Source organism: Sylvia atricapilla, chromosome 2 (assembly GCF_009819655.1).
Source record: "Sylvia atricapilla isolate bSylAtr1 chromosome 2, bSylAtr1.pri, whole genome shotgun sequence".
Taxonomy (NCBI): Eukaryota; Metazoa; Chordata; class Aves; order Passeriformes; family Sylviidae; genus Sylvia; species Sylvia atricapilla.
This window is the reverse complement of record NC_089141.1, coordinates 5,689,007-5,713,847: the sequence shown is the minus strand read 5'-3', so window position 1 is coordinate 5,713,847 and position 24,841 is coordinate 5,689,007. Positions and strand designations below refer to the sequence as shown.

The following is a 24,841-nucleotide window of genomic DNA, read 5'->3' as shown; positions in this document are numbered from 1 at the left end:
AATTCCTTCGAACAATCTGTCAGATATTTTCGAGCTACTCTTGAAACAGACACCAAACTTCATGGATCAAACATCAACCTCTTGGTAGCCTAAACTTCAAAAAGTCTTTGCTGTGTCATCCAGCACATGTCAATGTGTTTTGTTTCACCCAATTAGATAACACTTCAATTGCTGCTCTTTCCTCCTCTCATTTAGTATTTACATGTGCAGAATAGTTTAGTATTTAAGCAAGTTTACACATTTTTTTCTACTCTTTCTTCCCCTAAGCCTACAAGTCTCATCCTGAAATGGCAGAGTGCTAAGCAGCAATCCCATCGTGTAATGCACCACCAGAAAGTAAACAGATATTATGCTGATAATATAATAACCAATGTGGAATAAAGTAAATCATTGTTCATTTTGATCCTCATTCCCAATTTGGGTTTTTGTGCTTTGAAGGAACTTATTTCCTGGAAGTTCATCTATGATGTAGTATTTAAATTACATCATCCTTAACAGAAATTATTTTCCTCTGTATAATCAAGTCTATTATATTGATAGCAACTTCTAGGAATATTTAATTGTCATTCAAACATTCAACCACACAAATACCTACTCTACTCTAATATGAGGAGTAATTTATCTGCTTGTTATTGCTAAAAAAGTTGTGTGCAGAGGAAAAAAAAATTTCTCCATAATCCATGTGGTCTGTATTTCATAATTTCTCATTTTTAAAATGTTTTATTTGGATTAGAGAGGTCAATTTGCTCTTCTTCTGTTTACCTTTCCTTGTTGGAATATAATCTGATCTAAATATTTTCTTCCTCCTTTTTACTCTTCTCTCTTCAGAGTGACAAATGTACTTAATGATCTAGATTTCTATCTTATTTAAACTTCTCCTGATATCAGTCCCTAATGATTCTTACTTTTTAATTGGAGTACAAAACGAGAAATCTCAGTAGATGTATAATGAAATCTTTTGGCATTTTTTGAACTGATAGATTATAAAGTTGCAACTGAGTAATAATCGTTTATCTATATCCTACATGTGGATACCTATTAATTTTTTTCATAATTTCAATAATATTAAATAAGGATTTTGTAGACATTTGCACAAAATAATTTTATTACGTTTTATTTAGAATCCATGTTCTTTTTCCATTGTACCTATTCTTCTTTTCCTAGAGGAATAAGCTGATTCGTGAGCAGTACATTTTAAACAAATTTTGATAGAGAAACATTAGAAAATTTAATGTTCCACAAAATACATTTTGTTCAGTTCAGAAATAAAATTCAATCACTTTAAGTGCGTAAAAAAATATTTATACTTCCTAAACTGAAAATCCTAATATACCTAAAGATGATGTTGCTGGTGATATTTTTATAACATTGCCATTAAAACTAAATGCTTATAGCCAAGTCTGTTGGTTCATTTAAGTCTCCAAGCAAGATTTCTCCACTGCCAGTAGATTTCCTAATTCAAATCAATGTGGTGTTTTGAAGCTACAACTACTTTTGTATAATTTGTCTAAAAGAATGCACATGAATTGGAACCTAGAGTGTCCATGTGAACAGAAAGTGAACAATATTCTGCAGTACTTCACAATAAAAATAGGTTAAAAAATGGGGAAAAAGAAAACCTAGCACTTCAGGGCACAGGTACCAGTCTATTAATTAATGGGCAGCATTGATCAGAAAGACAAAACGTTCATTTTCCGATGCTACCAAATTGCAACAAATGCTGTGACTGCTTGCAAACCTTCACAATTCATTTGCTTGATAGTTGTTGTGTGGAATTCTGGCATCCAAACCCGGGTGTTGAGAATAGTTCCCCAGCTAAGATGAACAAGAAGCATGGTTGTGTGAGATGGGTTGGGGTGGGGAGTAGGAAGACATGGCCTAAGCCTGGGCACCTAGAATTGCTACTTCCTTTCCAAAGGGAGTGACACCACCCCATGCATAAATGTAAGTTAGAAATGGGAATGCAAGCAGGACTCAGAATGAGCCATTAAGCCTGGATTTTTTTTTTTTTTTTACATGCTGCTTTAGGACATAACCTAGCTGTGCTGTATGCTGGAAACAGCAAAAGCAATTCAGAATCTGCTCCATAGTAAGAAAAAGTTATTAAAAATATGTCTTTTTGGTACTGCTTGAAATGTATAATCTGTTTTTAAAGTGCTGAGCACAATATAAATGCAGATTGTGCTAGATTCTACCAACCAAAAAGCCTAGTCACAGCGTTATGACAGCTTTATGACATTTAACCATCATAGCATGTGAAAACATGGAAGAGATGGCAGGTGGGAGTAAGTACTTGATATTCAAGAGAAAATATTAATGGATGTGTCTAAAATGTAACTACTTTTTAACATGTCATGCTTAGGAAGATTTGCATAATATTATCCTTTAAATTGCAGTGTGTACATATTAATTTCACAGTGTCACTCCCAATAAGTCTGGCATCTGTACATTCAACGGGCCCAGTCTAGCACACTTGCATCTCTTTATCACAGGCATTTGGAGTCTCAATTTAAAAAGTGACTCAAAAGCAAGACAATCTAGACAGGCATGAAGAGTTTGGGGAAAAACTGAAAGATCTGGGGGGAAAGCCCAAACACATTGTGTTCTAGGATTTGCCATGTGAAGGGTTGTCCCAAGCTACTTTCTGCCCCTTCCTCAAATATATTGTTTCTAAAATCACTCTTCTTCCTCTGGATTATGCCTGTTATCTAAGTATTCAAAGTCCAAAGTCTGTTTCAGCCTGGAGAAGAGGTGAGAAAGAAAGGAGTACAGAACAGTTTAGAAATAAGACTAGGAAGATAAAAAACAAAACAAAACAAAAAAACCAAACCTCAATAATGAAGAACAATAAAGCAAAGCACAATGCTCCATATACGCCCTTAGTGCTTGCTGTTATATAGTTCCTAGCACACTTTTACCTCTTCCATTCTGCACTCTCCACTTTTCCCTAGGAAGTACATCATTAGATGCATGTGAATTATGGCTGTAGGATTTTTTTCTCCAGTTTTAAAAATATTATGCTTTTTATTCACAGAATGGGTTAGGTTGGACGGGACCACAGTGGGTCATCTGGTCCCAGCTTCCTGCTCAAGCAGGGTCATCCCCGAGCACATGGCACAGGATTGTGTCCAGACAGTTCAATGCTCAATAGAAACAGACAAAAAAACCCAGAGCTGCATGTGTCTGCTCTCATTATCAATCTGAACAGTCTTCTCTCCTATATGGTGGCATTTTGGACTTTAGTATGATACCCATTTGCAGTAGGAAGCAGGAATTGTACCACAGATCCTGTAAGTCCAGGCTGACAAATCCATTACGTTTTTCTTGTACTACTTGCCACACCATCAAAGGCAAAACCACCCTGCAATATTTAAGGTTTCTACTCTGTTCACTCTTAAAAGCATCGAGAGAACATTGCAGTCACTGACTGACACACATATGAGTAGGAATTTAAGCACCATCATTTTCTAGCAGGTCCCTGCCACCTTAGGTCTTCAGGATGACACATGGGGAGCAGATTTAGACCTGTAAATCTGCCATTCACTGGCTTTCATATGGTTCCCTTTGTAACATAAGCAACTTCCTAAGAACATACTTTCTTCACACTAGTTTCTATTTAAGAAGAATTAGATCCGCCTGCTAAAAAAACATTTTGTTTTGTTTTAAAACCATTGTAAGCTAATAGGATAAAAAATCTTTAGGACATATTAACATCTTAAAAGAAAATTGGCAGAAAATTGATACTTATAGCTGCTAGTCTTTCCAACAGGGTGGTTGTAAAAAGGTCGGAAAATATTTTAACTCATTCTTGTCAAGCCATCTCTCCTCATCCTTTCTAGAATTTTCTTCCTTATTATTTACTTGATTTCATTCAAGTAGATCAGAAAACAAATTTGTCAATACCATGTGAAAAACTATCCTCACAGAGGGTTAGAAAAAATAAACTGTTGAGGAATCACAAGAAAATTGTTGAACAGCTGTTAATTTTTGCTATATACTATGAAATTCAACCAAAAGACTTCGGCCATAAAAGATACAATAATAATAATAGCATCCTGAAGATACCAGTTTAAACTACTAAATAATACTGTGAGTATATTCAGATGAAATTTCCCTGAAGTGTTCCAGGAAAAACTACATAAAACTAAGCTTTTGGACATATGACAGCTTTTAAGAGGCTGTAAAAATGAAGCAAGTTAGTATCGCATCCAGTTATTCATCTTGAGAAAATGCCAAAGCCACAATAGCTGTATCTCTACTGTTCCAAGATGAGGCTTGTAGCTCTCAGCTCCTGCAACTTCTGACATTCTACTGCCTGGAGATATTTGAGGGAAAAAAATCACATACACTATCCTATTTTTACATATCTGAGTAATTTCTAAAAGTAGATTGGAAGCTCTACAGAATGAAATCAATGAGATGTTTCTGCTGAAATCTTAACACTTCAAGTAACCAATAATTTATGTTTCATTTGCTAGTTCCTTATCAAAATAAGAACATATAAAATGATGAAAAAAGGCATAACAAGCAGCTGCTTTAAAGACTTGCTTCATAATTATTCAAAAGGTGTGAAATTATTTTTTCAGACTTCCTTCTCCTTGTAGTAATAATTGTAACAATATCGCACAGATGATGATATTTTCAAAAGAAAAAAAGAAAACACTTATTTTTTGAGTTTTGGCTGTTCTTTGTTTTTATAAACACTGTTTGAAGCCTGAAGTTCCAATGACTGTTTGAAAACACCCTCTGTAACTACTAAGGCTACAAAGTTAAAGTGAGTGTGAAAGGAGGAGTTCTTTCATGCTCATGCCCAACTGATGAAGCATTAATGAAATTATCAAACTTTTTATGATCGACGGCAGGAGAAAAAGAGTTGCCAAGTTTGCTGAGAACCTGACCCTGCAAGTGGCCTCCTGTGCTTGCACAAAGAGCTGCCAAAATCTGCCTTTTCTGGAAACAAGGGCTTGCTCTGAAGGATGGAGTTCTGAGGCCAGAGCCCGTATATGTGTACACTGAAGACATCATATGGAACCTCGTATAAGGAATATTAAAAACATTTTAATTGGTTAGTTAGCTAAAGACTTTATGGTTTGGCTTTCCCAGGTCTACAGACACAGCAGAAAAAGTGACACCATGTGTTCCACACCCATCAGATTCTATCGTTCCAAGGCTTGTATTTCATTTCAAACTACTTCAAAAGAATCTGGTTTTCCTTTAAGGAAGGAAAGTGGCAGAGCCACTTGAAGGGACACAGGGCTTTAGATCCTGACTTCTCAAGTGTACACAGTGGGCCAGGACAACAGCCCTGATCCAGGAGTAAAGGCTGGGTTTCCCTTCCCTAACCAGCTCTCTCCCAAGGAGTGAAACACACACTACTTTTATTCCTCAGGGGCGGCTCCTCTCCCTGCCAGGGTGAGATCTGCACACGAGGGGCTGAGTCCACCTAAACTAAAGCTGTGTTTTAACTGCGTGGGTGCAGGATCTGACTCTGCATACATCTAACCTGCGACCAAAGTGAGGGGGAGTTTCTGGTGATGACCTCCTGCTAGGAAAAGGGAGGTTATATGTGCTAACACCAAGAAGAAAGTCACTCAGGAGCAGAAAAAACTTGGAGAGTTTTGCCATACAAGTCATCCCCAGGATTTAGTATAGCTTAACAGCAGATATTGCTACATAAGAAGGGAAAACGCAAGTGAATTTAGGATTAGTTAAATAAAAATACTGCAAACAAAAATATATGTGCAAAGTTAGTATCAGTTCTGGGGTCTTCCATTACTGATATAAACTGAAGAGGAATACCCTCTTAGCAAACTAAAATGCCACAACAGCAAAACCCACATGAAACCTTTTTATAATTTTTGTTTTTCTTTTACACATTGACTTGTACTAAAGTTCATATTCTTGCACATCCAAGCTGAGAAAGAAACAGTCCTTCTAACAAATTTAAGCCTCTCTCAAAAATGTACATATGTTATTGTCATCAATTAAAACAAAGGGCCCAGAAGAGCAATTATTTACTACTGGGAATTATGAAAAATTTCTCTGCATTAAGTTATGTTCAATGGTCAAAAATTTTTAGCACATGAATGTAGTATCTTTCTTTAAAAATAAAAACGTTGCCTTTTAATGGACTTTTTTACACTCATGCAGAGATTTGTGGAATTTTGAGTACAAAGCCCTAGAATTAGTGAAGAACCTACTCCTGTTTTTCTTAAGGTTGCTAATTTTTCAGGGGTAAATTCAAATTGTTTCATCTGTACTGATTCTGTATGAAACTCCTCCCTGTGCACAGAAACAAACACACAAAAGTTTTATACCATACAAGACCCCAGAATGACAATAATATGGAAACCACCACACGAGATGAAACCTGGGGCTCGTGAGTCCAGGACTGGGCTTCTGAGACAGCCAGACCAGGTATTTACAATGAGGTTTAAGTGAAGAACACTTAACAGAGAACCGCTGGTTTATTTAATTCCAGGTTGCATGCCTTTTGGTTTATAGTTTGTGAAGAGATCTCCTTATGTATCTGAGAGCTGAGTGGAGACTGATTAGGTGAATCCTGTGCTTTTGTGACACTGGCAGCTAGATTCCATTTCTGAAAGCTGTGAATCCAATTTTCACCCACGATGGCTATTCCTTATAGCTTCTTCTGTGACTGCTACAATAGACCAAACTTGCTAAAACCTCTGAGTATTTCAAATAGGCAGTGTTGGAATACAAAATCTTCTGAAAGAATTGCCATGCCATTTACCAGAGCTCTTATGGAATACACTTCTAGGATATTTTTTTGCCTCAAAATAGTTTAGAGCTTCTATTATTTCATGCAGAACACAAAATTACTCCTTGAAATGAAAATATAAGATGCCACCAGTTGCTCAAAAGATTTAAAAAAAAAAGCCTTTTCCTGCTTTTCCTGTTGCATTTTCAATAGTAATAATAATAATAATAATAAATAATAAGAATAATAATCACAACAATGCTCTATTATTATCATTATTATTTTCAATAATAATTGAATAATTGAATGATAATTCCTGGTTCTCAATTTGTGTACTGCATCAAAATTGTGTAAATAAAAATGTAACCATACTTTCAGAAGGCTTTCTGAGAATACCAGCAGCCTGACAAACTTGAAAATGCAGCTATTTTTCAGTCTTAATTCTTGTTAGAATTGTTGCTGATCAAATATCTGTGGGAAATTCTGCTCTTGCACAGTATTGCCACAGCAACCCAATCCCTCAGTCATGCAGGCTCACCCCACAAATATCAACAGAATAGGGGACTCATCAAAAACATGAATAATCTTTAGAGTACTTTGATTCACATTTTAAGTTGGTAAGGAGATGTGGAAAGGACCAAATCAGCTTGGATTTCAGTACCAGGGTTAAAGACCAGCACTGCTCTCCATGTGGAGCTGATCACCACCTGCATTCAGCCAAGCTTCTTACTTCATCACAGATGAAGTGTTCATTAGCTGGGACACAAGTAATTAATGGAAATGTACATGCCAAAACCACTTTGTGCTCATGGATACTCAGAAGTATCCATTGTAGCTTATTTTTTATACTCCATAAGCCATCATCACTGGGAGCAAAGGAGAGCATAAATGAAGTCAGTGAGGAGGGCAAACAGATCAGAGGATGAGAGAATTATAGGATGGCCTGGGTTGGAAGGGATCCCAAAGATCATCCTGGACCACTTCTTGAGCTTGTCCAGTTTGGATAAAACTTTTTTTTGGCATCTAATCTCTGCCTTTGGAATGTTTTCTTGAAAGAAATGTCACTGCCAGATGTACTTTATCCAAAAATATAGACCAGGCAATCTTTGAGAGTGGTGGCCAACGAAACAGAGTATGGAAGGTGCAGGGATGAGGTGGAAGAAAACAACTTGTTCACAAAAAATAAAGTTTTGATGATGAATTTTATTTCACTCTTTTAATTAAATTAATTTTCAAAAATTGTCCTGTCAAAGACGTATTTTGAGAATTTTTTCTAAATTACATTGATTTTTGATTCAGAAAAAATATTAATGATATTTAAAGAAACAGAGGCTATTAAAAAAAAAAAATAAATTAGCTGTTTGAGCCATAATGATTTGTTCCCTTGGATATCTCATATTGGCAAATAAATCAATTATTATTCCAAATCTATCGAATCATTACAATTTATATGTGTAAGGTCAACAGGACAAATCCTGCAGGGGACACCTTGATATAAGAAGAAAAAAATCAGACAATATCAGCAGCCATTTTTTGGTAGAGTTTTTGAAGTTATATAAACAGATTCATTTATTGCTGATAATTATATCTTGCAATATTTCAAACAAAATATCACAATAAAATACCAGAATAATGAATCTTGGAGAAATGACTCATGCCATAGACCCAGAAAAAGAAAGCACAGATATTGGAGGCAAAAAGAATTGGGTTTTGTGGTTGGGTTTGTTTTTTTTTCCCCTTTGATCAGCTGTCCAAACTTTAAATATGAAATTCTTTTGAGAAGTTCTTAAGACTAACATTTGAAATTACTAAGTATTTTTAAACCAAGATTTTCTCCTTACTTGCAAGGGTACTTGCAGTCTAATTTGCAAATAAAACCCAGGAATATCACACTAGGTGAACCCAAAAGGCAGCTCTAGCTGAAGCAGACATCCATGTTTTTTAAAGGACATAAAAGGTATTGGGAGCAATTTGTCTAAAAAAAATATCAGGAGAAGATCCAGAGGGATGAGATTTCACCTTGGTGAACTGAGACTGAGAAAGCTTTTTAAGTGTTGGCAGCACCACAGAAAAACCCAATGTCAAAAAGTTAGAATGATGAGAGGATGATCAAAGAACAGTTTATCTAAATTAAAGGTGAGATTAACAAAACTGATAAAAAGGTAGACCTATGGACTGCTTTAACATAAAATAAGAAAAAGGTTTGCAAAGGAACACCATGATCTTGTTTACTATTTTGGCTGTATTTGGTTATTCTAGCTAGGGCTAAGATAAGCCTATCAAAAAGCACAAAACCTTTTAATCTAAGGCTAACCACATCTATATACTGTGAACATAATATTCCATCCAAAATAGAAACTTTAATTCATTTTGTCCTCATCAACTCATAAAAAGAAAGCATAAAAAATTATCAAACTTGTGTAAGCAACATTAAAGCTGCACTTTGTGTAAATGATATTGCCCAGCTCCCTCATCATGATAAAAGAGGTGGACAAAGAAAGGTGTTTTCTGCCAACTATCTACAACAACAGCCAGCCAAACTGAAATTCCACAGGTAAAACAGAATTCAGCCTACAAACCTAGGCAGAGTAACTGTGTAACTTGGTGCCTTTCCTTAATTTTTTTTGGTCACTACCTGTAATTTCATTCATTTCCCAATTGTTTATTGTTTATTTCAGAAATGGTGTTTATACATTTTCAAACACATCTGTACTTCCCAACTGTCACTAGACCATTGCTTCACCATTCTCATGGTGCTAAAATGCCATCCCTGGAGTTCTCAGCAGACAGTTTTGTCTGCAATGCTGAAGTACTGGTAGGTAGAGGGAAATGGATAGAAAAAAAACCAACAAAACTCCACTTGTAAGCCTGTAAATATCAATGCAAAATGTGAGGGAACAATCAGAAAAGAAAAGGGAGAGAAACAATAAAAGTTCAAATATCTGGAAAAGGTGCTAAATTTTCTAATTGAAAATTATGGAACTCTTAAGATTTTAATTTGGTTTAGTTTTGTGTTTTTTAATTAAAAACTAAGAAAAGCTTTTTGAATATATTTATAATAGAGTTTGCAGATTTTATCCCACAATTTTGAACATCAATCTCTCAGAATTAGTTGTCAAATATGTGTAAAACATTTTTCTGAAAAAAAATAGGATTATGCATATTTTCTTACCTGGTCAGTTAAACAAAATTCACTGGCTGGAGGAGAACACATTGCAAAAGAAACCTGCAAAGAGGAAAAAAATAAAAGGTTCATCAGAATTTATTTATCTCTGTCATATTTTTGATGAAAAATGTAGTAATGAGTGGTTATTCTTACACAGAAATTGTAAGCAGCAAAATCATTCTAAATGAAAAATCTCTTAAAATCCAGCAGACCTCTGTTTGTCCAGAAGATTCCTAACAGTGCGGCAGGATTATATTTATAAACAGAACTAAACCAAACAGACATACCAAACCATGCTATTTAAAGAAAGGTTTAAGGGTATCTCCTACATAGGTGTAGCAGATTTTGTGTATTTTTATTCAAATCCAAATGTAGAATTTATGAAGAATCACTATATCATTATAAAGAATGGTCAGATGTTCAGATGATGAAAAAAAAAAAAGGCATGTACTTGTCATTAAATGTTCTTCAGGGCACTGAACTATATAGAGTTACTTTACTTTTTACAACATTTCAAATGAATATAATGTCAAAAGAACATTATTAAGACTGTTATGTGATGAATATTAACATCAAAAAATGCCAAGACTTTAGCCTTCCTGAGCAACTTTTATTTCTTCAATAAGTACAGAATATGCTACAGTTGTTAATTGCTTAGTCACACATTAATTCCAGGGGAACTTTTCTTCAGCCCATGTACACACAGTCATTCAAGAAGCTCAAGCACTGCTATTTTGTAAAATTTCATTGCTTGACCTGTGGTCTGGAGAGACATTAAACAAGTAATATTCAAAGCCTCCTGGAAAAAAAGATGATGGTTTTGCTATGGTCCATATATTCTAATCGTGAATGCTTTGACTGTGGTGCAAACACTGCACAACTCAAGTTCAGCTAATTCCTTTGCAGGAATAACATTGTCCCAGATGAGTTCCTCAGTGCCAAGAGACCAGGCTGAAAACTGAATACTTAATTTGGGTCACATGGGCTCATTTTTTTTCAGAGGACTCAACACTATACCTGACTTTATATACTGAGGGCCCTACTTGAAGGTTTCAGTTGCAAACAAACACTGAGCATATTGCAAATAATTTTCTTGGTAAGTAACTATCTAAGAAGTGTGTAGGGATTGGACATCATCTTCAGAAATTCTATTTAGGAAGATTGATATCTGCCAACCACGATCAACAGGTCCAGTGCTGGAAGAGGCAGATGATCCTCCTCAAGGTCAGGGAATAAGTGACAACATATTCCATCTTTTCCTCATACCGGTGTGACAGAAGGGTTTCTTGGAGTGTTTCACCAGACATTTACTGACCCCAAAGAAAGAAACATAGTTTCAATCCTGGACTCTGGAAACTGAGCATTATAATTGGAAGTGTCCAAAGCAAAGTCAACCAAAGACTCTTGAAAAGGATTATGGTGAGATAGAAAGTTCTTTCCCTCTCTACCAGCCATCTGAGACAGCAGTTTCTGGCACATGGAACATCATTCCATGCACATGTGTTGGCCAGCATGCCTTCTATTTTTCACTAAAAAGGAAACCACTGACCATGATGCTGAGAATTTTGGAATGGACCAGTAAACAGTAACAATAAAAGGTACTGGCAATGTGCAAACCCTTTCAAATCAGCCCAGTATTCAGCAAACCTTAGTGTATATCTTGCTTAAAATAAAGGTTTCTCTTGTTACGTTAGCATCTTTCTGATGTAGTCAGGCTAGTTTATTTTAATTCAGAAACTCTGATTTTGGTCAAACAACTTTAAACTGAAAGTGTCATGTCCTCAACAGTTCCTCAGCCATCTGCCTCTTTGTGACTTTTGAGAATCTCTCATTTCAGAAAGACTTATCCTGTGAGTCCTAACCACAGCCCTGTTACTGGGTTTGCACTGCTGGGCTGTGCACACTGCAGATAAAACAGTTTCTCTGCTCAGATCTAATAGCAGGGAAAGAGTTTAACAGCAAGAGAGTTTGAGCAAATGCAAAATCAGGGAAAAGATGACTGATGACAGGATAAAGGATAAGATAAAGAGGTGAGTGTGCTTTTGCAAGATTTGCTGTACATAATCCCATATTCTGAGGCCCTACATGGGAATGAGTTTTACTATGAAAAAAACCCTAAAGAAAACAAAACAAAAAACAAAAACAAAACAAAAACAACAATAGCAACAAAAATAAAACAAAACAAATCCCAAATCTAAAACCAACAAAAAGAATAACCAGACTCTGTTCTGTTTAAGAAAGCCTTGTTTGCATGCAAAGGACTAACACTATGTGCACTAAAAGGCAGCAGCCTTTGTCAGTGACAGTTCATCTCCCTTTTTTCCTGACACCAGTTATGTCCCACCAACATCAGTCACTCGTGGTTTGACTCCAGGACCAAGGAGGGATGTTCTTGATCATTACATTTGTTTAACATTAGAGAGCAAATTGTCCTTCCTTGTTGGACTTCTGGGTACTTCTGCTGCTCCTTTCAGTAACAACATGACGTGCATGAAAACTCACAGAAGCAAACGCACTCCTGTGAGATGGGATGCAGTTTGCAGGTTTGGCCAGGTCTCAGAAAGGTGATGGCCACCTATCCCTGCTGATGCTGACATTGCTGCCAGTGCTCCTGAACCAGCCCAAACCCCCAAAACTATGACTCTGCTCTGGGAAAAAAACCCAGCAGCAGCTCCACTTCATTATGTGTGTCACAGCCTCCTTCAGAGCAAAAGATACTGCTCACTCCTCCTTAGTCAACTTATCTCTGCATTGCTTAGGGAAAATAATTTTGATTATTTACCTTCTAGTGAATCACAAACACCCTGTTATCCCCACTTGCTCTGGAGGAACAGGCATTATAAAGACTCTGATGAAAGACAGAGTATTTTAACTTGTGATGAGATCCAAGCAAGAAATGAAGCAAGTTTTCCTTCTGTTTCTGGACACAGCCATCAAATTCTTATTTTCAAATTGAACACATATGATGTAAAAAGCATCAAGTTAAAGGAACAATTATCATGCAGTTCTACAGATACAATTTTCACAATCCCTTTAGAGGGGAACAGAGTTTTTATTCTCTTTTTATCCCTCAAACATTCAATAATAATCCTATTTTATGCATATTAATTTTAAGTCATACCGAAACTTGGAAAGGTACTGATTTCAATGGGAGTTAAGGGCTAAATATCTTTATATGGAGCCACAGCCTTCATCCCATTAAATCTCTACATTTATTGTCTGCACACAAATCATTATAAAGCAGGCATTACTCAAGAAAGAGCTCAAAAGCAAGAGAAAAGCCCAATTAACCAGGAATTCAATGCAATTATGGAAGTTCGGAAGTTGCCTGGGGTAGTGTTTGCCTGAAAATCATTGGGGAAAGATGAAAAGAGAAGAGTTTGTTTCATCCCCACTTTCAAAGTATTATTTTTACTTCAGGTCCATATTGTTAATTTTTAAACCTGAAGTATCAGGACTTCTACAAAGTCACAGGTTAGGAACAAAGATGCCATTAACTGGGTTTCTGGGGGATCTTTATTTTGCAACATTCATCAGTGCTGGGGTCACTTTTATCAGTCGCTGGAGTTCTTGTCTACAGCTCTTGGATGTTTGTACGTAATTAAACTGCCTTTTCTGACCCTGGTCCTGTAGACATTAAAATCAGCACAAACAATCCTGGAATGCGCATTATAATGCCTGAACTTCTTCCATCCCCTTCCACACCCATTTATGTCAAAAAGGGAAAAGAAATAAGAGCAGAGGGTCCACAGAAATGCACGCTAGATAATTAAGGAAATTTGAAGTATTAAAATCAACCTTTTTATTATTAAGGACTCATGTCTTCCTATAAAAAATGTCTTTGTACATACTCCATCTAATCGTGGATAAAGGAAATTTATCAGTTTAGATGCCTGCTTAAAAAAGTTGTGGAAACTGGAAGCATCTCAGTTGAATACCTTTGTGGTACCATCGAGGTATTTCAGGACAGCACAGGTTTCATTGCACAGTGGTTTTATGGCCCTTTTTTTGGTATAATATTGCAACGGGCTTCATACACCTCCTTACACAAGCAACACACTTGGCTGGTTACAAACACAGTCACAAATATGTCCAGTGAACTTTGAGAGCTGAAAATTCCCGAGTTTCAGCATGAAATTGTTTCAGCCCCTGTGTCAGCTATCCAGAGCTTTCCAGCTTGGAATTGAGCTCCTGTTCTCCAGGTGGATTCAGATATAAAATCATACATCACTCTTGGGGTCATGACGTTTACTTTCCCAGTTTTTATCCCTAGCACTTCCCTAGAATACAACCAGTTGAACCTAACAAATGTTCCCAGGGTGCCCCCAGTGCTCCTAGGACACTCTGGTAGCCCTACTCAACAAACTCACACGTTTCAGGAGGGAAAAAGCTAATGATATTTGAGATGATAATAAGTGCACACAAAAATAGCAAACAAAATTCTCTAAATTGCATCGAAAATGCTGACAATCACTGAATTTAAGTGTTTAAAAAATTACCCCTTTTTTAATGCATGATTCCAGTTGAACAGGCTCAATCTGAAAAGACTGAGAAGTCATATTTAGTTCAAAAAGAACATGAAGGAATCACCTACCAATACCTCAGATACCAATAAACCTGGACTGGATAAATCTGTGGGCAAAAAATGTGTTCACAATATTTTTTTCTACTTCAGGTAAACATTAAGGTTTGAGAGGAAGCAAAATCTCTTTCTTCCTTTCTCATGTCTTTGTGTAATAAAAAACACAAATTACTTCAAGGGATTTCAATTATATGGATTTAAAATTTCCAAAAAAAAAAAATTGTGAATGGTTGTCCCAAAGCATAATAATAAATAATAATAATAATAAATGATAAAACATTTTATTAAATGAATTTGAGTTCTTCAAGTCTTTTTGCAAATTATGACTGATTTGGAGGTAAAAACTCTTCTTTCTCCGGTGAGATCTCTTCCACTTTGTAAGGCTTCAAACTCATTTCAGTTCATACATTAGGGGTAAAGCTATACTCAAACATTCACTTTGCTAATTGCAGTCAGATTCATACAACAATAGCCAAGCAATGACCAATTTATCAACACAAAGCTTATATAACACTTTTCATTTTGTTAGTAGTAGTTTCACTCACTGCTACAAAAAGAAAGGACAAAGTCTTCCAAGTCTTTTTTACTCCTAAAATATTTAAACTAGTATTGATTTTAATATATTTGCTAGGGGTCGAATTGCATTGTGAACCCATTTTAGCAGAAAAGGAGAGAAGTAAAATCTCCCCTGCATTTGGAGGAGGATTGGAGGGCACATCCACACCTCCCACTGAGTCAACATCCCCCGTGGCAGCCACTTTGTGGGGCACCCAGAACAGACCCACAGCCTGACAACCCCCTGGAAATCACCCTCTTCATCTCCCTTCAGCTGGCAAACAGCAGATTTCTGCTCTCCTGTTGTTCCCTGCAGCTTCTCTAGGGTCCAAAGTGTCTCTCCATGGAGAAGAAACCCCTCATCCAAAGGCTAGCAAAAAAAAAAAAAAAATCCTGTTCCAGACTGGTGAATACAAAACACTACACAGGAATAATAGCTCACAAACTGATCTACCTCACTATAAATACCTCACTATAGGTGCAGAGCAGCTTCATTGAACCATACACCAGAAAAAACAAAGCACATCCCCCTCAGCCCTGGCTTACTACATCAGCATTTCTTTTTGATTTTTTTTAAAAATGCCAAAAAATGCAGAACAGTAAGCACTGTATTATTTATTTATCTAGTAGAGTAACTTGGTTAAGATTTTTGGTATTATTTCACTTGAGCTTTGTAATTTGTCTTGTAACATTTTTTTAATATACCACATGAATGGAAAGCTGAATTTCAAAGAATGGAAAAACCACAAGTTACGTAACAATGGTTGTCAAGTGGACTTTTTTTTTTTAATTCATAATAGGTATAATTATCTTGATAGAAAATAATCACATTATGTTTCTCTTGCATCTTTAAAATGTTTCAGATGTTTTATGCTTTTAATACTCCATTTGAATTTACTTAAAATCCTTCTTAAACAAGTGTTATACAGGAAAAGTATATAGACCTGGCAGCTAAACACCAAATTGCTCATTTTTTCACTAGTGTGACTAAACAGGAGAAATTTATATTCTGTTTGCTCACCTCCTCAAACAAACCAAACAAAAACTTCAGCTAGCAAATCCATCTGAATATAGTGTTATACAGGAAGGGAGATGGGATGACATGTCACTCTGTACTTTTGCTTTATTCCTATGAAACTAAATGGTCTTAGCAAAGCAAAGAAAAGCACAAAACAAGGAAGAAAACCTCTAATCCCTGAGATTCTCAAAGATAATTCTTGAAAATGTCATCTTCCAAATCCAGTCAGATACTCTTGCACTTACACTTTATCCTAAAGATTATTCTCTACCTTAATATTTTGATATCTCTTCTTAGAGAAATCCCAGCCCATCTTTCCCAGTATAGCTCCAGCATTCCTGCTGCTTTCCCTTTTGTTGACTGCCTCATCTCTCAGTATTTTTCCACACAAGTCACATCCCCCACCCACAACTATTTTTACATCAGGAACCTGCTGCCTCCATGGCCAAGCACTTACTTGTGATGCACTTTGCACTCTCCTGGCCGAGGGGCAAGCGTCTCCCTCGCCCATGGACAGCCTGGCTCCCTCTCACAGCCAGCCTCAGTCTCCTCCTGGGGCCCAGCACTGACAGCTGGAGCTGGTGGAATTTACAGCAACTCCCTGACCTCTGCCTTTAACCTTGAAAAGAGCTCTGTTATCTCTAGAGCACCCTTCTTCCCTCTGCTAAAGCACACGGAATCTCTGCAGAGGTTTTTCAGCTGGAGAGGAGTATTTCAATAATTGCTCCTCTTCTGACTACTCTAATACGGAAATGTTCTCACACAAAATGTTTGTCTTCTGCTGCAGACTATAAGTCTTCTGATTTCTGATCCTTCTGTGATGTTCTCCTCTGCACAATTTCATCCACAACATTAGCGTTTCACTAGTTAAATACGATAATTGACATCAGTATTTCAGTAGCTGCTACAGTTACTCTCTTCCTCTTCTCCAACATATTCTCCTTCTCCTTTTCCAGCTCCCCAGTTATGTCTTCAGCAATATAGTCCACCAGATGAAAAATCCTTCTGTCGTTATTCTGTATTCTGTTTCCTGATTCTCCTCCATTATTTGTTCCTATATGTCTGACTTCCAAAAGGAAGCATCCATTCTAAGAATATTCCCTCTTATAAAGTGCTTGCTTGTGTTGCTCCTCCACTTCCTCCTCTCTCAAAGGAGAATTTCATAAGAACTTTCTCTCATTGCCTGGCATCTCCTTGGACCAAGCAATTCAATACTTTTCTGCTTAGGTCATGTCCAGCCACAGCTCAATGAAAGCCACAGCTTTCCACCAAGCAGAGTCTCGTGGTTCTGACACAGGAGCAGTTCAGTGCCTTGCTGATATTTCCCTCCTCTGAGGTGCATTGGGCCTCTGTCCTCCAAGATACTAACAAATCCCTGGTGCAGGGATACAGCATATACACATTCCAGCCTAAACAGTACTCTGAGGTTCTTAGACAAGCTTCATGAATAAGCCAAGCACTTAACAAGCTTTAGGTATTTATTTAGGTCCACAACAGCCCTGTAAGAGATCCCTATTTTTACCTGATGGGGAACTGAGGCATAGGAAAACTACTTATGCTACTTAACATCAGGATATCTGTGATAGCTCAGGAACCATGACTCAGTCTCTGATAACCCAGACTAGAATGCCAGTCTAAAGACCATTCCTCCCACTTCCTGAGAGATAAGGGTTCAGCAAATCTTATGCATGTAGATTTTCTCCTGCTGCCCTTGGTATGTTCTGTGCATAGATGAGCTATCTTGGCTGGCTTGAAAGAAAAAAATGAGATGTTTTTTCCTCCCACTATACACCTTTAGACAGAAACTGGTTAGCCAGAGTATTTTGCTGTGTGCAGCATTTTTTTAGGCTTTGGTACAAAAATTTATGATCCTATAGCTATTAACCTATGCAGTTAAGGAAAAAGCAAAGGAAAAAAAAAAGAGAAAAAAGGGGAGAAGAAAGAAACATGCTATACGTGGCTTCTGCACAGAATTCCAAAGCAACTGTGAAATCTGTGCTATTTTCTGTACCATCTTATTTCTTCTTAATTCCTTGGGAAGTTACGCCCCATCACGCTTTACTGTTCAACACGCTTCGCCAAAAGCTTCCATAAAATATGGAGCAAAAAATAAAAATTCTAAACATTGCTGTATTCAGGACAGTGATACTCACTTTACTGAAGACTGGGATTTTCTCCCTGCACCTGAGTCTGTTTAAATGAGATAGCTCCACTATATCATGAAGAAATACTGCCTACATAGAGATAGCAGGCAGGGGTAGCTGCTGTGACTTGGCCAATACAACTCCTCAGATACAAAGTTATTACAAATTATTATCTCTGTCAGGTAAGCCTGCTGGAATAAGGGGAAGAGACAGGAGAATGGAGGAAAAGGTGATGAAAGCAAACACTGCTTGTAAATCATGTGCCTAATGCAGACAAAATCATAAATAAAAATTTTTCTTTCCAGTGAAGCAGTAAAACTTCAGGAGATAAAACGGTTTTGATCCTCATTAAACAAAATTTCTGTTTCCTAGGACTAAAACTGTAAAACTTCTATATCCAAGCTTATATGAACTTCAAAACAAACCAAATATTCTTTCTAAATAGCAGCAAGTTTATTCAACAGGATATATGCTTCACTGATACTAAATACCTTCCACACCCCATGTATTTAGCTAGTCAGCCTTAGCCAATTTTTTATTCTCTAAGTTTCTCAAGGTAAGATGAAAATAATACTTGACAATGGATAGTCCCTTGAAACAACTTAGATTGCATCTCTTTTGGTTGTTTGGTCCTGTTCCCATAACAAAGCACGGTTTTGTAACAAAGATGAAACATCTCTTATCTAGTCCACTATATCATCTATAACCTACTAAACAATATCAAGAATGTTGAAAACAGCAGCTTAAAATTATATCACAGGAATAGGAAGAAATGGTTGGTTGTACTCCAGGGAAGAAATAACTGTTTTCCTAACTTATTTAATATGATCATGAAACTGTTTTTGTATAAAAGTATAGATAGTACTGTAATGATCAAGATGAATTTTAGAGAACCACTAACAACTATAAATACTGTGGCAGCAAATATTCTCTATGAAAATCTATAGGAACACCACTGTGCACTGCTGGGGACAGGTAATACTTTTATAACGTACAGACAAGTCAGTTCTACCAATATATGTTATGCCTGGTTTCCATGGACACATCAGAGCCACAATGTCCATTTATATATAATAGATCTAGATGAAATTAACCCAGCTTATGGATGTGTCCCAAGCTGCAACTTTTAAGTTGGGCCACAAGGAACCAAAAGAGAAAAAAACACCAACCAACCAAGTAAACATTTAAAACAAGACCCTTGTGCCATGAATTCTGGCACAATCTTAAACCATAACAAGGCCATGGATGAGTGTATGGTATTCTCAACACACTAAAATATATCTAGTTTGATATATTTTACAGATGGCAGTATTTTGCCACAGCAAGGAGATCTTGGCAGAGAAGCACAGAAAATGATAAAAACTGAAGCTTTTAGAACTGGATTTTCAGAAACTGGCCTCCATGTTTCAAGACAGTCTGGAAGTAAAGCCTTTCATTTCCTCTGTAGCTTTTACGAAGAACACAAAAACTTTGAAAGGAGGAGACGAATGAAGTGAGTTATGGAGGGTAAGGATTTGCAGTATCAGGATGCTCTGGTGTTGTCCCATAACAGAGAAGACACTGAAGTTGGGTCTATTTGCAAGAATCGCAGGCTACTGAAAGTAAAGCTAACTACTGATCCCCCCTCAATACATTTGCACAGGTTAGTGCTCTAGGGTACTCAGCCTTGCAGCACTCACAAAGTCCTTGCAGAAGTGCAGTTGCATCCTTTTGACCTACCATTAGCTTTCCACGATTCCTATTTATCTACAAAACCACCCTCACAGAGCCAAGGAAAAGGAAAGATTGTATGACTCAAAACTAGCACCAAGAAAAAGAAAAATCTGGATCTCAGTCAGCAGAAGCCTCTCCTTGCTTCCAGTGTGACCCAAACACTGCTGCTCATCCCTTAAAAAAATTCCTGTCTTCTGAATCTTCATCCTTTGTTCTTCTGCATCTTCATCCTTTGTTCACTGGGGTTGGGGGCTGCAGGGGCAAAGCCGGGGCAAGGGATTGCCAAGGCCGTGTGGTGTCAACCCCTTTCCAGCTCCTTCCTGCTGCTCCAGTGAGGTCCACATGGAATAGTGACTGCTCACTCCTCTTCCAGTTGGAGGATTTACGCCTAACACATTCCCCCTCCTCCTGGCAGAGAGGAGTCAGAAGACATGGAGAGTCACCCCTGCCTCCCTGCATGTCCTGTGAATGCACCACTTTGCCTCATCCTCCTCACAGGGGAGCTGGTAAAACCCCACATGGTGCCTGAGCCACTTTGCTGTTGTGTAATGAAAGCAGAATTTACCATGGAGAAGGAAGAGCAACTGTGCACAGAACATTGTGGTTAGGTGGGCAAGGCTCCTGGCAAACACAGGAGCCAGGCCTCCAGCCTTCTGTGGTCTTCCTTTCAGCACTCCTCGACATACTGACTGAAAGCTGCTGGTAGCCTGTAAGATATCACAAGATAAACTCCAAAAGTACTGTGGGATTTTAAAACAGAGAAGAAAACATATGCATGTCTCTGCACATGTAAGGCAGCACACAAACAAGTGGGAAGAACAAACCTCACAAGAGCTTCCAAAGTTTTGTTTCATTTTTATCTCCTGGTAAAAGAAAACCACTGTGCTATCATTAAGAGGAAGGCCTTTGGTTTGTGTTCTCCAGAAGATTTAGCAGTCCTTTGATTAAACGGGATTGGGAATCACTACTGTAAAGCAGTCATCACGGCAGCAGCAGAGCATCTCCTGAGTAAATTAGATCTGCACTCTACAGCACCAACTCAATTGAAAGGAGTTATTTGCTCTTCAACCCTTTCTTTAATGTAGGTTTCTTTTCTTTTTAAAAATGTTGGGAGACTGAAAGAATGTTTTATAACCATCATTCTGCTGCTTGTAGTGGAAATGCTTCATCAAGAAAAACTCTGGAAGCTGTGTTGGGAGATAGTCTTTCCTATAAGATACTCATTTACTGAGGATAATATTTTTGAAAGCCACCTTGTCATATCACAGCATTTTTCTTTCCATTTCCTTGATCATTTTGTGTTCAAATAAAATTGTTCAAAAGATCTCATCAGCTCATGGGTTGTTGGTTTTTTTTGGTGGTTTGTTTTGGTTTGGTTCGGGTTTTTTTGTATTTGGTTTTTTTTGATTGGTTTGTTGTTGTTGGTTTGGATTTTTTTGTTGCTGTTTTGGTTTGGTTTGGTTTTTTTAAAAATATATTTTTAGTATATATCTTTATCTTTTTATTCTTATATATTATATATATTATTATATTTTTATTTAGCTCCTGGAATAGTAAACATTAGTGTTATCTTAAGCAAGTAGCTGCCCTCTTATCATCCATAAGTAATCTAGTCCCACTTTCCTTGTGACATGTTCCAGGTTAAGGAAGAAAACTAAAGGTCAAAATGAAGTCATAAAACAATGGATTTTGTGTCTTGATTTTATCCTACTTGAGCTCTTCCCAAAAGCCATTGGAAATACCTTCAGCTTTCAGCCTGAAGATCCTTTCAAGGAAATCCTGTCCAAAAGGCAGATGAGCCAAGCCACAATGAGCAGAGTGGTGCACATCACATACTGAGATATACAGCTAAAGCTGCTACTTTTTTTTGCAATATGAAATATGCAATATGAAAGTCTACCTTAAAATCTGCCCAGAGCTCATCAGAGATGGCTGAAATTCCAACACTTTCTCCAGTGAATTGCTCAATACCTTTTTCCTCAATCTGCAGTAGATGAGAGCTTTTTAAAAAATGAGCAAGTATGACTCATTTTTATGACCAATGCACCACTTGCAAAATGCTTTCCAACCAGATTGCAGTTCAAATAAGACATGTGTATTGTTGCAAAACAAAATATGCTGGCTGAACAGAATGTATTCATCTATATTAGTTTTTCTTTCTAAATCCAGCACACTGGGAGCTAAATTAATCTGCTGAGTGCTAAATTCATCTACTGAGAGCTACTGTAGATTCGGGGAAACATTTTGAGTGCTGTAGCAAACAAGTCTCCCTCACTCAGGAGCCCTCTGTGGGCTGTTGGTGTTTTAGCCATTTTGTCTGCTTCCAAGCAAGGGAGCAGCTGATAGACGAGGGAAACTCTCATTGATTTGCAGGGGCAGCTTCACAGCCAATCATCCCTAGAACGAGGCACAAGCACGAATCTCTCCAACAATATGCATATTTATATGCAGCTGTCGTACCTCCGAGTCTCCAGTGAATACCGAGTGCTTGTGTGGCCACCAGGACACACAATGCACACAACCCTGCAGCCTGCTCTCGCTCCACTGAGGCAGGGGAAGATGGAATATACAGACACACATCTTATCTTCCCCTGGTTTGGCTGCCCCAGCAAATTGCATGCCTAATTTATACACTGCAGCTGCATAAACTCTTAATCCAGAGGCATTTTCGAAAGGCGAAAGGAAACAAACATCTTGCAATAGTGTGTTTTCAGTTGGATAGGCTGAGCTGCAGCAGTGGAGTCACAGAGACAAGAGTCTTGCCAACAGTGCCCAAAAGCCCCGTGGTGCTGAGGGAAGGGTAAGGGAAAGAGTCTTCCTGCTGCTGCAGTGGTGATGCATGGGCAGCACCCAGAGATGTGTCTGTGAACGGGACTCCTCAGATCAGAGGTGGGGCACATGGGTTAGGAACAGTGACAAGGGGGTTTTCTTTTTTAGTTGAGCAAAGTTTAAGATTTGAAAACATTCCCCAAAAGAGAGAGGTCTGTGGAGCTGAAAGAGAGAAGTCCAAGTAAAGGCTCAGGTAGAGAAACCCTCTGTGAAAAGGCAAACCCAGCAATCTGACACATATAGTGTCAGATTGAAGTAAATGTCCCAAGGATTCAGAGGGGCCTGTCTAGTTGTTAATGGTCAAGCCATTACTTGTTTGCCAAAGTAGAATGCCATTTTAAGCTGTTTCTTACAGTCTATGGGAACACAAAGCCTCTGTAGACTTCTATCAAAATCAAGAGCTGGAACTCAAACTGTGCAACGTCCAAAAGGAATTGAAACAAAACCCACAGCCTCCAAGTCCAGGTGAAAGGGGCTGCCCCTGGTCAGGCTGCCCATAACTGGGCTCACTGGCAAAGTCCTGGAGGAAAGTCTATCCTGGGATGAGTTCTCTTGAGGTCCTAAATGACACAGAAAATTCCCTTCCCTTCTCTTCTTGCTGCTCAAAGTCACACTTGCAAACACTAAATGTTTAAATATGAAATAATTACAAATCAAAGACATAAAGAAAAAAAAATATATATATATAAATAAAACATCTCTCTGTGTTGCTGGGAATACTTACATTTGCTACTCTTTTGCAAGCAAGCCATACTAAGACATATTAAGGGGGAAAAAAGAGAACAGGATAGAGTACTTTCACATCTGGTATTTACAATTAAAAAAATACAGTTGGGGTTTATTTATCATGGCAATCACATATAAACTTAACTCTTACTATGAAATTATTGTCATGTTTTCAGTTCCAAAGAACAATAGAAAAAGGCTTCCACTAAATACCAAAAAGAGAAATCTTCTACATAGTGTATATAGGCTAAGTAAAACTGCTAATCTGAGAAAAGATTCTTACAGAAATCTGTCTCATTATAAGATCAAACTCCAAGTGGTATTGTATCAAAATAATGAAAATCTTGTATGGATCAGGAAATGAAGCAAACGGACCTATTTTATCTTCCAGTTTATTACTGAAAATGGGTTTTACAATTTGCTGTGCATAGTTAAAGTGCTACCCAGACAAATTACAGCTGCTCTTTTAACCTGAACATGAGATGGCACAGTTCCAGCCAATCTGAAGTATGGTTTCTAGGCAGGATGTCAAATCTCAGCCCCCTGGGTTCCAGAATGATGGATTGAACCTTGAAAGTTGCAACAGAGCAGCATATGTGATTTCTGTACTGTATTTTGATCACTCATGAATATATTAAAACATGTCCATGCATGCTATTCAAAGCTTTGGTTTATTGCTTTAAACTACAATTCAAAGAAAAAAAAAAAAAAAAAAAAAAAAAAAAAAAAAAAAAAAAAAAGAAAAAGTAAAAGACAAAAAAAGGAAATAGGTAAACAAACATACTAAATAAGCAATGCTAATTTAAAGGCAAAAGAACTGTTCATAAATTTGGGATTTTTTCTTTGTTTACTGATGAGGACATTAGTTAATGATGCAGAGAAAGGGCACCATTTTAGAAGCCATGTCTCACATGGCTATTTAGTGCCTATGAATTCAATAAGAAAAACACAAGAAAAAAAAAAAAGTGGTGAATTTTTTGCATTATCAACTACTACAAGTACATAACAATTAATCATTTTTAAAACAGTTTTTGGCATGCAAATGCACTATCCAAGTGTTAGATATCAGACACACTCCTCCACCTGCTCATTCTGATGCTCCAAATGTCTCATAACTCCATTCCTTAATTTATTTTCCTCTCTTTTGTGTACCTTTTTCCTTCAAGAACAGTTTCCCTAAAAAACTATAATTAATCCAAGGAAAGATATACCCCAAAGTGCCCCTTGGAAAGCTGGGGGAAGGTGGAACATATCAATGTCAAGCATGGAAGCTGTTGGGGATTTCACCCTGGCTGTGTGCTTGAGGAGAAGCCCCTTGGGCAGGAAAGTCTCCTGCTCTGTGCTGAGTGTTCCTAACAGAGCAAGGGGCTCTGGGCTCAGGCTCTGA

At 37.5% G+C, this 24,841-nt stretch overlaps 1 long non-coding RNA gene across 4 annotated transcripts in view; it reads right to left on the bottom strand.

Moving 5' to 3' along the window:
* LOC136375292 (uncharacterized) overlaps nucleotides 1–24,841 on the bottom strand; it is a 132,234-nt gene that overhangs the window by 52,803 nt on the left and 54,590 nt on the right. For 3 of the 4 annotated variants that reach the window (XR_010746059.1, XR_010746058.1, XR_010746057.1), the window contains one exon: nucleotides 9,894–9,947. This is a non-coding gene — a long non-coding RNA (uncharacterized lncRNA). Of the gene's footprint in view, nucleotides 1–9,893; nucleotides 9,948–16,499; nucleotides 16,602–24,841 lie in introns of those variants that run through there. The other variant, XR_010746060.1, reaches the window with a different exon arrangement.